The sequence below is a fragment of the Bombina bombina genome, chromosome 1 (genome assembly GCF_027579735.1).
Source record: "Bombina bombina isolate aBomBom1 chromosome 1, aBomBom1.pri, whole genome shotgun sequence".
Taxonomy (NCBI): Eukaryota; Metazoa; Chordata; class Amphibia; order Anura; family Bombinatoridae; genus Bombina; species Bombina bombina.
Genome location: NC_069499.1, coordinates 652,601,979 through 652,616,208, shown reverse-complemented (window position 1 = coordinate 652,616,208; position 14,230 = coordinate 652,601,979). Strand labels below are relative to the sequence as shown.

The window sequence follows — 14,230 nt, the reverse complement described above, 5'->3', positions numbered from 1 at the left end:
ACAATTCTGCCATTCATCCAGGAGGGTCAATATATGACTACCGTGGACTTGAAGGATGCATATCTTCATATTCCTATCCACAAGGATCATCACCAGTTCCTAAGGTTTGCCTTCCTGGACAAACATTTTCAGTTTGTGGCTCTTCCCTTCGGGTTGGCCAAAGCACCCGGGATCTTCACAAAGGTTCTAGGGTCACTTCTGGCAGTTCTCAGGCCGCAGGCATTGCAGTGGCGCCTTATCTGGACGATATTCTGATCCAGACGTCGTCTTACCATCTGACAAAATCTCATGCAGACATGGTTCTGTCCTTTCTGAGGACTCACAGGTGGAAGGTTAACCTAGAAAAGAGTTCATTACTTCTACAGACAAGGGTTCTCTTTTTGGGAACTCTGATAGATTCCTTATCCATGAAAATTTTCTTGACGGAGGTCAGAAAGTTAAAGATTCTAAATACATGCCGAGCTCTTCAGTCCAATCCTCGGCCATCAGTGGCTCAGTGCATGGAGGTAGTTGGATTGATGGTGGCGGCAATGGACATAATTTCGTTTGCTCGTTTTCATCTCGGACCGCTACAACTGAGCATGCTCAGGCAGTGGAATGGAGATTATGCAAATTTGTCTCCTCAGATAGATCTGGATCAGGAGACAAGAGACTCAATTCTTTGGTGGCTGTCACCGGATTATCTGTCCCAAGGGACATGCTTCCGCAGACCCTCATGGGTGATGGTGACAACAGACGCCAGTCTACTAGGTTGGGGTGCAGTCTGGAATTCCCTGAAGGCTCAGGGTGTGTGGACTCAGTCGGAGTCTCTACTTCAAATCAATATTCTGGAATTGAGAGCAATATTCAATGTGCTTTCAGGCTTGGCTTCAGTTGGCTTCGGCCAAATTCATCAGATTCCAGTTGGACAACATCACGACTGTGTGGCTTACATCAATCATCGGGGAGGAACAAGGAGTCCCTTAGCAATGATAGAAGTATCCAAGATAATTTGATGGGCGTAGGCTCACTCTTGTTATCTGTCAGCAATCTACATCCCAGCAGTGGACAACTGGGAAGCGGACAGATGTTTCATCCGGGGGAGTGGGAACTCCATCCGGAGGTCTTTGCCACTCTAATTCTCAGATGGGGCAGACCGGAGTTGGATCTGATGGCGTCTCGTCAGAATGCCAAGCTCCCAAGATACGGATCCAGGTCGAGGGATCCTCAGGCCAAACTGATAGATGTCTTGGCAGTGCCTTGGTCGTTCAACCTAGCTTATGTGTTTCCACCGTTTGCTCTCCTTCCCCGGGTGATTGCACGGATCAAACAGAAGAGGGCTTCGGTAATTCTAATTGCGCAGGACTTGGTATGCTGATCTAGTGGACATGTCTTCTCTGCCACCGTGGAAACTTCCATTGAGGCAGGACCTTCTCATTCAGGGACCCTTCCAACATCTGGATCTAGTTTCTCTGCAGCTGACTGCTTGGAGATTGAACGTTTGATTTTATGTAAGCGGGGGTTCTCTGATTCGGTCATTGATACTTTGATTCAGGCACGTAAGCCTGTCACTAGAAAGATTTACCATAATATATGGCGTAAATATCTTTATTGGTGCGAATCCAAGGGCTACTCATGGAGTAGAGTTAGGATTCCCAGGATTTTATCTTTTCTCCAAGAAGGATTGGAGAAGGGGTTATCAGCAAGTTCCTTAAAGGGACAAATTTCTGCTTTGTCGATTTTACTACACAAGCGTTTGGCAGATGTTCCAGACGTTCAGTCTTTTTGTCAGGCTCTGACCAGAATCAAGCCTGTGTTTAGACCAATTGCTCCACCCTGGGGTTTGAATTTAGTTCTTAGTGTTCTTCAAGGGGTTCCGTTTGAACCCATGCATTCCATAGATATTAAGTTGTTATCTTTTGAAGGTTTTATTTTTGGTTGCGATTTCTTCTGCTCGTAGAGTTTCCGAGCTTTCAGCGTTACAATGTGACTCTCCTTATCTTATTTTTCATTCTGATAAGGTGGTTTTACGTACCAAACCTGGTTTTCTTCCTAAGGTTGTTTCTAATAAGAATATTAATCAGGAAATTGTTGTTCCTTCATTGTGTCCTAATCCTTCTTCTAAGAAGCAGCGTTTGTTGCATAATTTGGATGTGGTCCGTGTCCTGAAGTTTTACTTGCAGGCGACCAAAGATTTTCGTCAATCATCTTCTTTATTTTTTTTTTTCTGGAAAGCGTAGGGGTCAGAAAGCTACGGCTACCTCTTTCTTTTTGTCTGAAGAGTATCATCCGTCTGGCATATGAGACTGCTGGACAGCAGCCTCCTGAAGGAATTACGTCTCATTCCACTAGTGCTGTGGCTTCCTCATGGGCATTTAAAAACAATGCTTCTCTTGAACAGATTTGCAAGGCTGCAACTTGGTCGTCTCTTCACACTTTTCCCAAATTTTACAAATTTGACACTTTTGCTTCATCTGAGGCTGGTTTTGGGAGAAAGGTTCTTCAAGCAGTGGTGCCTTCCGTTTAGTTTCCTGTCTTGTCCCTCCCTTTCATCTGTGTCCTATAGCTTTAGTATTGTATCCCATAAGTAAGGATGACATCCATGGACTCGTCATATCTTGTAAAAGAAAAGGAAATTTATGCTTACCTGATAAATTTCTTTCTTTTACAATATGACGAGTCCACGGCCCATCCTGTCATTTCTAAGACAGGTTATTATTTTTGTTAAACTTTAGTCATCTCTGCACCTTTTGGCTTTTCCTTTCTCTTCCTAACTTTGGTCGAATGAATGAAGGGAAGGGAGGAGCTATCTGTGGTGCTCTTTGCCATTTCCTGCTAAACAGGAGGTGTAATCCCATAAGTAAGGATGAAATCCGTGGACTCGTCATATCGTAAAATAAATAAATTTATCAGGTAAGCATAAATTTCCTTTTTCTCCTCCTATTTTTAAGAAGAGGTTTCCCATTGATGACTCTATCAAGTAGTCTTGGCAAACGGTCCCCAAGGTGGAAGGGGCAATTTCCACTTAAGCTTAGAGAACTACTATTCCCATAGAGGATAGCTGTTCTTTTATGGACTGTATGGTTAAGAAACTGGAGGGTTTTCTTATGAAAATTTATGTTCATTATGGTTTACAATGGAAACCTGCGGTGTGTATTGCTACCGTTTTTAGCGCAGCGACATACTAGTTTGATGCTTTGTCTGATTGCTTTCAAACAGACATTCCTCTTGAAGAGATCGAGGACAGGATCAGGGCTCTTAAATTGGCCAATTATTTCATTTCTGATGCTTCCCTTCAAGTTATCAAGTTGGGAGCAAAGATTTCTAGTTTTGCCATTCTGGCTCGAAGAGCGTTATGGCTGAAATCTTGTGTCGAAGCTTTTGTCTATTCCTTACAAGGGTAAGGCCTTTTTTTGCCCAGCTTTGGCTGAGATTATTTCTGACATTACAGGAGGAAGGGGTAATTTCCTTCCTCAGGATAAGAAATCTAAGCAGAAGGGACGTCCTAGTAATTTTCGTTCCTTTCGAAACTTCAAGGGTAAACCTTTCTCTCCCTCTACAAAACATCCAAGACGTTTCCCCCAGGGGCAGATTTCTTTTCTCACGATTTTCTGTAGACCAGATAAAAAGAGAGGCGTTCTTACGTTGTGTTCAGGATCTATCCGAAATGGGAGTGATAGTTCCTGTTCTAGTACAGGAGCTGGGTCTCGGATTTTACTCCAATCTGTTTGTGGTTCCCAAGAAAGAGGCAACCTTCAGGCCAATCTTGGATCTCAAGAGTTTAAACAATTCCTCAGAGTACCGTCCTTCAAAATGTAAACTATTCGTTCCATTCTTCCCTTAGTTCGAGAGGGTCAATTTATGACAACAGTAGATTTAAAGGATGCGTACCTTCATGTTCCTATCCACAGGGATCATCACAAGTTTCTTAGATTTGCTTTTCTCCACAAACACTTCCAGTTTGTGGCTCTTCCTTTCAGACTAGTTACAGCTCCCAGAATTATTTCAAAGGTTCTGAGATCTCTATTGGCAGCGCTCCAGTTACATGTTATTGCAGTGGCGCCTTATCTGGACGACATTCTGGTTCAGGCCCAGTCTTTTCATCTAGCAAGCTCCCACACGGAGATGCTTATATCCTTTCTGCGCTTTCACGGTTGGAAGGTGAATCCTTAATTCCATCTACAAGGGTAGTCTTTTTGGGATCCATAATAGATTCCGTTTTGATGAAAATATTTCTGACGGAGGTCAGAAAATCCAAGATTTTCTAATCTCGTCTGTCTGTTCAGTCCTCTCCTCAGCCATCAGTGACTCAATGTATGGAGGTAATCGGTCTCATGGTAGCTGCCATGGATATTATTCCTTTTGCTTGTTTCCCTCTCAGACCTCTGCAGTTATGCATGCTCAGACAGTGGAACGGGGATTACGCGGATCTGTCTCTGCAAATTCAATTGGATCAGATGACAAGAGATTATCTTCCTTGGTGGTTGTCGCAGACCTATCTGGGTGATAGTGATTACGGACACCGGCCTGACAGGTTGAGGAGCAGTCTGGGGCCTTCTAAGGGCTCAGGGGACATGGACTCAGGAAGAATCTGTTCTCCCCATAAACATTCTAGAGCTAAGTGCAATCTTCAATGCTCTTCTGGCCTGGCCTGGCCTCAGTTAGCTTCTGCCCGGTTTATCAGATTTCAGTCGGACAATATAACCTCAGTGGCTTACATCAACCATCAGGGTGGAACTCTGAGTTCTTTGGCCATGAAAGAGGTGTCCAAGATTATTCAGTGGGCGGAGACCCACAACTGTCGTCTATCTGCGATCCACATTCCAGGAGTGGACAATTGGAAGCGGATTTTCTGAGCAGACAGACCTTTCACCCGGGGGAATGGGAATTGCATCCGTAAGTGTTTTCCAAGTTGATTCTCAAATGGGGATAGCCCGATCTAGATCTCATGGCATCTCGTCAGAATGCCAAGCTCCCGGGGTATGGGTCAAGGTCCAGGGACCCTCAGGCGGTTCTGATAGATGCTCTGGCAGTTCCTTGCAATTTCAATCTTGCATACCTATTTCCTCCGTTCGATCTCCTTCCTCGGGTCATTGCTCGGATCAAGCAAGAGAGAGGGCGTCGGTGATTCTCATTGCTCCGGCGTGGCCTCACACGATTTGTTATGCAGACCTAGTGGAGATGTCATCTCTCCCTCCTTAGAAACTTCCTCTAAGAAAGGACCTTCTCCTTCAAGGGCCCTTCCTTCATCCAAATCTAGTTTCTCTGACCCTGGCTGCTTGGAGATAGAACGCTTAATTTTATCTAAGCATAGTTTTTCAGATTAGGTCATTGAGGCTATGATTCAGGCTCGCAAGCCTGTTACCAGGAAAATTAACCATAAGATTTGGCTTAAATATCTGTATTGGTGCGATTCCAAAGGCTACTTTTGGAGTAGAGGATTCCTAGAATTTTATCTTTTTCTCCAAGAGGGTTTGGAGAAGGGGTTATCGGCAAGCTCCTTGAAAGGTCAACATTTCTGCCTTATCTATTTTGTTACATAAACGTTTGTAGAGGTACCAGATGTTCAATCGTTCTGTCAGGCCTTGGTCAGAATCAGGCCCTGTTTTCAAGCCTGTTACTCCTCCCTGGAGTCTTAATCTTGTTCTTAAAGGGACAGTATACACTCATTTTCATATAACTGCATGTAATAGACACTACTATAAAGCATAAGATGCACAGATACTGATATAAAAATCCAGTATAAAACGGTTTAAAAACTTACTTAGAAGCTCTCAGTTTGGCTCTGTTGAAAAGGTAGCTGGAAAGCCCACTGCAAGTGGCAAATAAGACACTCCCCCCCTCCCCCTTCTTTTGCATATGAAAAGACCCTTTACACAAACAGGAGCAAGCTGGAGAAGGTAGCTGACGGTATTCACATAAAACTTTGGGGCTTGGTTAGGAGTCTGAAAATCAGAGCAATGTTATTTAAAAATAAGCAAAACTTTACATTTATTTAAAAAAAACAACTTTATGGGCTATATAAATAGATAATCTACAAAACATTTATGCAAAGAAAAAATGAGTGTATAATGTCCCTTTAAGGTTCTTCAGCAGGCTCCTTTTGAACCTATGCATTCCTTAGATATTTAAGTTGTTATCTTGGAAGGTTTTGTTTCTTGTTGCTATTTCTTCTGCTCGTAGAGTCTCTGAACTCTCGGCTTTACAGCATGAGTCTCCCTATCTTATCTTTCACTCGGACAAGGTTGTTTTACGTACTAAATTGGGTTTTCTTCCTAAAGTAGTTTCAGATCGGAACATTAATCAGAAGATTATTGTGCCTCCTTTATGTCCTAATCCTCCTCCTCATAAGGAACATCTTCTGCACAACCTAAACGTGGTTCGTGCTCTGAAATTCTATTTACAGGCGACTAAGGATTTTCATCAGTCTTCTGCTCTGTAGTTTTCTCTGGGAAACGTAAAGGGCAGAAAGCTACAGCAACTTCTCTTTCTTTTGTGGCTGAAGAGTATCATTTCGCTTCGCCTATGAAACTGCTGGACAGCAGCCTCCTGAGAAGGTTACGGGCTCATTCTACAAGGGCTGTTTCCTCTTCCTGGGCATTAAAAATGAAGCTTCTATAGAACAGATTTGCAAGGCTGCAACTTGGTCCTCTCTACATACTTTTTCAAAATTCTATAAGTTTGATACTTTTGCCTCGCTGAGGCTTCTTTGGGAGCCTTTTTTTAAGTTCTTCAAGCAGTGGTGCCTTCTGTTTTAGTTTCCCGGTCTTGTCCCTCCCTTATTATCTGTGTCCTCTAGCTTGGGTATTGATTCCCAATAGTAATTAGATGATCCGTGGACTCATAGTGTCATTAGAAAGAAAACAAAATTTATGCTTACCTGATAAATTTATTTCTTGACACGATGAGTCCACGACCGCGCCCTGTTTTTGATGACAGGATATTTTTTGTTGTTATAAACCTCAGGCACCTCTGCACCTTTGTTGCTTCCTTTTTCTCCTTTACTTCTGTCGAATGACTGGGGTTGGAGGGAAGGGAGGTGATATTTAACAGCTTTGCTGTGGTGCTCTTTGCTGCCTCCTGCTGGCCAGGAGGTGATATCCCAATAGTAATTAAATGATCTGTGGACTCGTGTCAAGAAAAAAATACATTTTATCAGGTAAGCATAAATTTTGTTTTTTTCTTCTAGTAATTTAACAGGGCGTTTTTTTTTTTGTTTTTTTTTTTCCAAAACAAGCTTTATTGAAGATAAAATAGAGTGTAATACAGGCAATATGGAATAGTCTCTTCAGGGTAACAATTGAAATGATACATACATGGTAAACAAAGCAAAATGAACAATGAGGTTAAGTCTTCATGAGAAGAAGTTAAAAAAAAAGGAAAAAGAAAAGAAGTGTAGTAAAGCGTTGACTCCTTTTAACCGCATATAGAACACAAATAACAAGGGTGCCAGAGGAGATAGTGGTGTTAGTAGGAGAGAGGGGAGAAGAGAGAGGCGAGGGGAAGGGGGGGAGATTAGAAAGAAGAGGAGGGCAAGAAGAAGAGAGGAAAAAAAAAAAAAAAAAATTGGGGGGGGGGAGGGGAAAGGGTAGGGAGATGGCCAGGAGGATTAAATGGATCTGTTCCAAATGGCTTGGATCATCTCGTGGGTAGCTAGGTTATGGATTTGGAGATAATGGAATTTTTCAAGGGCAATGAGGTCTGATACCTGGCTTTCCAGTCCAGGAGGGTGGGGTGTTTTGTGTTTTCCAATATCTGGGGATTAATTTTTTTAGCTGCGTTTATCATGATCAGCCAGAGAGCTTTGTGTGCCGCGGTGCTGGTTTTGGGGATTAATCTGAAAAAAAGGGACTCAATATCGATCTGGATATGTGTATTTAACAATTGCAGAGGCCTCTTGAGGAAATATCCCTCCAGAAATCTTTAGATTCGGGCAAGAGCACCATATGTGGTGTAGAGTACCCTCATCGCCACAACCTCTCCAGCATGAAATTTTGAGTTTGGGATAAATTTTGTGCAGCCTGGCTGGAGTTAGGTACCATCTACATAGAAATTTTAGGTGCATTTCTTGGATTTAAGCTGAAACCGATGAACTTCTGGTAACAGCAAAAGCCTTTAGCCATGATTGTGCATCGATGTCTACATCAATTTCTCTGCTCCATGCCACAGTGTAGGAGGGGAGGGTGTCTGTTTCTGGGACCCCTAGGATCTTATAGAGTAAGGAGTTGAGTCGCCTAGGAGCGGTATCTGAGGAACAGATTTTCTCGAACTGTGTCAGCTCCCTACTGAAAAGGTTTTTTGTGTTTATGGTGGGAAATGTAATGGAGGAGTTGGGAGTAGTGAAGCCAGGAAGAGAATATTTCACCGTGTGTTTCCTGTAAGCTTGTAGGGATTTAAGCTTTCCTTCGTCTATGAGGTAGTGGATTGAGTTTGATGTGAGGTTGTGAGGATTTTTAATTTTGGATCCTATTCTATGGTAAGGATGTCAGGATTTTCCACAAAAGATGTTAGGGGGCTGTGCCCTTGACGAGATATAGGTACTAGTGGCTAATATTTTGTCCCATTATGAGAATGTTGCTGAGGCCAATTCGATAATTGTGCAAGGTCCTGGGTCCTGTGTTCTGGGGGGAACCAGGCCAAAGACCCCACATTGTTAAGTTTAAATATATGTCTATCCAGGTCTACCCAGGCCTTACCATTAGAGTTGTGAGACCATTCAACAATATGTTGGAGCAAGATAGCTCTTCTGTAATTTACTAAATTGGGTATCCCTAGGCCTCCCCTGTCTCTTGGGAGATACATAGTTTTTTGGGGAATTCTCGGCCTAACCCCCGCCCATATGAATTGTTCGATTAATCCTTGGAGCTGTTCTAGATAGCCTCTTTGAAGGGGGATAGGAAGCGTTTGGTAGGATGTACAGAATCCTGGGGAGGACATTCATTTTGACCACCCCTATTCTGCCCAGCCAAAGTGAGCGGTTTATTTTTTCCATGTGGATAAATCGCTAGCGATGGTTTGTTTTAAGGAGAGATAATTGAGTTTAAATAAGTCTTGTGGGGAGGCTGAAAGGAAGATACCTTGATACTTAAGTTTCTGTTGGCTATTGTGATATTGAAATTGTTCTTGAGGAGTTGGATTTGATGCTGTGGGGTGTTTTATGTTAAGGAGTTCGGAATTTGCTGCGATTAAGACTAAAGTTGGAAACAGAGCCGTAGGCTTCAAGTTCGTTAAGACGGGCCAGGTACAGATCTCTCTGCTTCCGTTAGGGTGAAGAGAAATATCACCAGCAAAGAGTAGCCTGTTTGTTGGTGATTATCACTACCTGGAGCCCTTTGATAGCTTGGTTTTCTCTTATTTTTTTGTGCAACGGATCTCTATCGAAATATCAAACAGGAGAAGGGAGAGTGGACAGACCCCTGTCTTGTGCCGTTCTTGAGTCGAACGAGTCTGATAAGGTATTGTTGACCCTTATTCTGGCGTTGGGGTTCGAATAAAGGGAGAGAGTCCATATTAATAAAGCCTCAGGAATAATTCATTTCTTGCATCGCTTTTTTTAAGAAAGACCATCTGACCCTATCAAGGCCTTTTCCGCGTCTGTTGCAAACAAGACCAGGGGGATCCCCTCAGTTTTGGCATAAGAGATCAGATTTAGCACCTTAGTGGTGGTGTCCCTCCGCCTCCCTCCCCGGGACCAAACCCGACTTGGTTTTTAGATATGAGGTCGAGGAGGGGAGAGAACTTATTAAGCCTGTTGGCAAGGACCTTAGCTAATATTTTCATGTCGGTATTGATTAAGGATATGGGTCTGAAGTGTTCGTACGCTTGTGTGGGGTTTGCCCGGCTTGGAATGACGGTGACATGAGCCCTATTACAGGGATCTAGTTAGATGGAGGTATTTCTCTTTTAAAGCGTTAAAATAAGGGCATGTGGGGGATCAGTGTGTTTTTGAGGGTTTTATAGTATCTGGGGGGTGAAGCCGTCTGGGCCAGGGCTTTTACCCGATGGGAGTCACTTGATGGCCTGGGTTAATTCTTCTACAAGTAATGAGGGGAATCTAGGCTTTGGGCTTGTTCTGCCGATAGCGAGGGTAAGTTTTAGACCCTCGAAATACGCGGTTAGTTTCTTCCAATTAGAGAGGGATCTGAGTTGTCAGAGTGTGGCTCTGTTTTGAGGGGGCGTCTATATTATATAGTTTGGAGTAAAATGAGTGGAAAGCTGACGCCAATCTGATCACTCGCTCTTGAGAGCAACATTATCTTTTGTTAAGATGGAGTGGATATGTGTGTTTAGTTGCTTTCCTGCGAAGACAGCGGGCTAAAATTTTTCCCGGTTTATGGCCTCTATCAAAATAGTATTGCCTTAGGTAGAGAGCTTTTCTTTGATGGGCTTCTAAGAGGTGTTTCTTAAGGGAGGATCTAGCTTCAAGTAAACAGGTTTTGAGGGGTACATTAGAAAGGTCTTTTTTGTTGTTCAGCTTTCTAAGGAGCTGACTTGAGTCAAAAGGGAAGAGTATTCAATAGATCTCTTGCCGGGGCTATTAAGTCCCTTGGCATTGACAGATGTTAATTTGAGAGTATGATCCTGGAATCTACTGTGTTTAGCCATTTAAGGGAGGGGAAGGGAAACAAAAAAAAAAAAAAAAAAGAGAAAGCAAAAGGGTATTAAAGAGAAGGGAGCAAAAAGAGATATATTAATAGAGGGAGGTCAGGGGTGGGAAAGAAAAAGAGTATTTAAAAGCGAGGGAAGTTAAGTAGAGAGAAATAGGGCATACAAGGTTATTGGATAAATTTAAGAAAGAAAGAACCTGAGTTGGGGGAAGTAATCCCAAAACCAGTTATATATGTAGCTGAAGATTGAAGTGATAGTGGTCTACCTGACAAATTAGGGGGTGGGGGGGATGAGTATAGAGGGGGAGGTGATTAAAACTAAAGGCTTGGGGGGTAAGTGTAGGGGGGGGAGGTTAGTGGTAGGGGAGGGAGGGATGGAGGGAGGGGGGAAGAGAGGGTGAGGTGTGGGGGTAATAAAGGGGGGAAGGTGAGCTCCATATGAATGATGCTTATGGAGGTATTAAGGAAGGGGAAAAGGGAAGAAGCTAAGCCCGGGGGTTAACCAAAGTGAAAGGGTAACTAAGGCGTCTTGGATAGAAATGATCAGTTAGATAACCCCGTGGGACCAGGGTAAGTAGGTTGTGATTAATTAGGAGTTTTGCACCTGTGACAGAAAAAAGACAGGGGAATAGGTTATCTTTACTCACCTATGGCTCTAATGGGGTATTAGGTGGGGGCATAGGAAAGATAAGGTTTGGGGGAAAATGTGAGAGCATGTAAGGAGAGAGGGAGAACCGACACTCAAGCAGCACAATAATAAGTATTGACATCATATATAGACTGAGTGCATAAATTGAAACACAAGCTAGTATACCTGCACGTCTTAAGCCAAAATGCAACATTTTAGTGCTATGAATTCAAACCTAGCAATAGCGGAATGATTAACATGGCAAATAGAAAAGAGATTACAGAGGAGAAACAAAACATTATTGGTAACTCTAAACTACCCCAAATCAGAATGTTGTTATGTGGAGCATAGGGGCAGCAAATTAAAGGATACGGGTGGTTCAAAGATACTTGCAGTCTTAATTAAACCAAAATGCGACACCTTCGTACTATAGGGATCAAACCTAGTTAATAACGGAGTGATATATGGGCAGCAAAGGAAGGAAAGTGTTGGTTCAAAGGTACCTGCAGTTCTAATTAAGCTAAATTGCAACATTTTAGTACTATGAATTCAAACCTAGTAATAACAGCATGATTAGCTTGGCAAACAGAACAGAGATTACAAAAGAGAAGAAAAATTAATGGTAACTCAAAACTTCACCAAATCAGAGTGCAGATAAGTGGAACTTAGGGGCAGCAAATAAAGGATATGGATGGTTCACAGATATCTGCAGTCTTAATTAAACCCAAAATGCAATACTTTAATACTAGAAAATTCAAACCTAGTAATAACGGTGTGAACAGCGTGGCAGATAGAGAGGTGATTGCAAAAGAAAACAAAAACATTATTGGAAACTTTATACTGCACCACGATCCAGAGTTGCCATCGTCTTCAGAACCTGATAGGGAAGGTATTGACAGTTCTCTGTAGAAAAAAAGCTGGATCAGATCCCGGGTCTATAAGTGATAATTTTGTTGTTAAAGTTCACTATTATGGAGGACCGGGAAACCCCATCTGTAAGGGATCTTATGTTCTCTTAGCTGAGAAGTGATGGGGAGAGTTCCCTCCTCTTCTGTAGCGTCGACTGAGCTTAGATCAGAGTAGATATGGATCTCTTCTCCCGGGCATGAAAGATGTTCTTCTTGAGTCTAGCGTATCAGAGGATGTCTTCTTTATCTTTAAAGCCTTGAGAACCTGACGATGATATCCCGAGGAGGGGCTTTTGGTGGAGGGCTTCGCCTCCCTCAAGGCCCTGTGGGCCCTGTCTAGAGGTATGTCTGGGGCCGTAGGGCTGTACTTAATGATTTGAAGATGGGCCTGCAAGTATCCCTCTAAGGCGTAGGGTGAAACTGTCTCAGAGACCCCCCTGAATCTCAAATTGTTTCTACGGGCATCTGTTTTCCAGATCCTCATAGTTTTTCATTCAGGATAGAAAGCTTGTCATCGTGATCACTTATAATTGCAGCATTGTTTTGTATCTTGAGGTTGGTGGGGTTCTGCTTTATCTTCTAAGGCTTGTACTCTACGGTCCAGAGCGCCCAGGTCCTTTTCTTAAGTCTCCAAAAAGTGATCTCATCTCTTGAAGCACCTAATGGATGTCCTCTTTAGAGGAGAGGTGTTTGATATCTTGTTTGGTGACATAGGAATGAGTGGTCATTTGCTAGAATAGGATCTTGAACAACTTTCTGTATGTCAGACATGTTGGCGTCAATTGGCTCAGGGGGGGGAGTCTCTTGGGGTGAGGTATTGTTCCAAAGTTTTACCTGTGCTTTGTACGCTTGGCTTGTTGTGTTTTTTGCACGGCATTACCCAGATAGTGGTGATAATTGTGTGGCCAGGTGAGAGGGTGTTCAAGAGGCCCTGATGAGTAATATTAGTAGTAGTTGTTTAGCTTAATGGTAGGTAGTCGACAGGTTCTAGCATAGAACAGTTCTCTCAGCGGGATTTCTGGGCCTAAAGCTGTCCAGGTGAAGGCTGGTTATTAGAGGACAGGCTCAGGGAGGAACCTCAAGTCCAGGTTAGGGTGAAATAAATGCCCTAGATAAAATTGAGTCCTTCAGATTGCGTGTAGCCTTTCAGGTCGGCCTCGAATTGCAAGGCTCCAGGGACACAGTGAGTTGGCAGGAGTGGGGCACTAAGAACCTGTGTTCATGCCCTATTTTTGCTGTGAGGCCTGTCGTGCCAGAGAAGCCTTGGGAGAGGGCTCGGGCCTATGTCAAGGTGGTGAAAGGGCCCTGTTTAGAATCGCGAGCTCTCAGGACAATGTGGTGGCCTTCGCTTAAGACCTGGGCCAAAAGGATCCCCAGGACCGCAACAGACCGGTCCAGAGTGAGGGTGCAGCTGCTGAGTGTTTGGCAGGTGGGTTCCTGTTATTACGGCCTGGGAGCACTCCGTTGCGAGCCCACGCGACACAGCAATGGCTGCGCAGCAGTAGGGACTGTATGGCTCAAGCGCTCGCCGCCGGGATCTCTGTCACAGTCAGTGAGGCAAGATACCTGTAGAGCGGTGAGTTGGTGCCTACTTTGCTTCCGTCGGGCATCTGAGCTGAAAACCGCTAACGCGGCGCTGTGACTTCTGAGGCCTCTATTAGTACCGGGATGTGTCTGAAGTGGCGTGCGGCAAGTGATCAGCTCTCTCCACTAACCAAAATATTGGGTTACTGCCGATGCTTAGAGGTGAGGTATGGGTAAGGATTGAGGGTAAAAAGGTCAGGCAGAGGGGGGTAAAACTGGTTTGGGATTTGGGAGCCCTCTTAGAACGCGGCCCATCTGCAAGCGTGGCCAGACTCCGCCCCCCTAACAGGGCTCTTTTAAAAGAATAACTTTAATGCATTTTTGTTAAGTTTATAATATATTAAACAACCCTTTATTTCTGATATGTAGCATGGATTATTTCGATAATTTAATAAGCACTACAAATTTAGTCAGTAAAAACAAGCAGTATGGTTGAGGGATGTGTGCGAGCAAAATGTTTTATGGGCAACCCAAAGGTGGTTTTCCACAGGCAAAAACAGCTTTTTTTCAAATGAGAAAATAAA

General features: G+C 43.5%; 1 protein-coding gene across 1 annotated transcript in view; it reads left to right on the top strand.

Annotated features, from left to right (window-relative positions):
* The window catches only part of THOC2 (THO complex subunit 2), an 889,387-nt gene that overhangs the window by 71,204 nt on the left and 803,953 nt on the right, over positions 1-14,230 (top strand).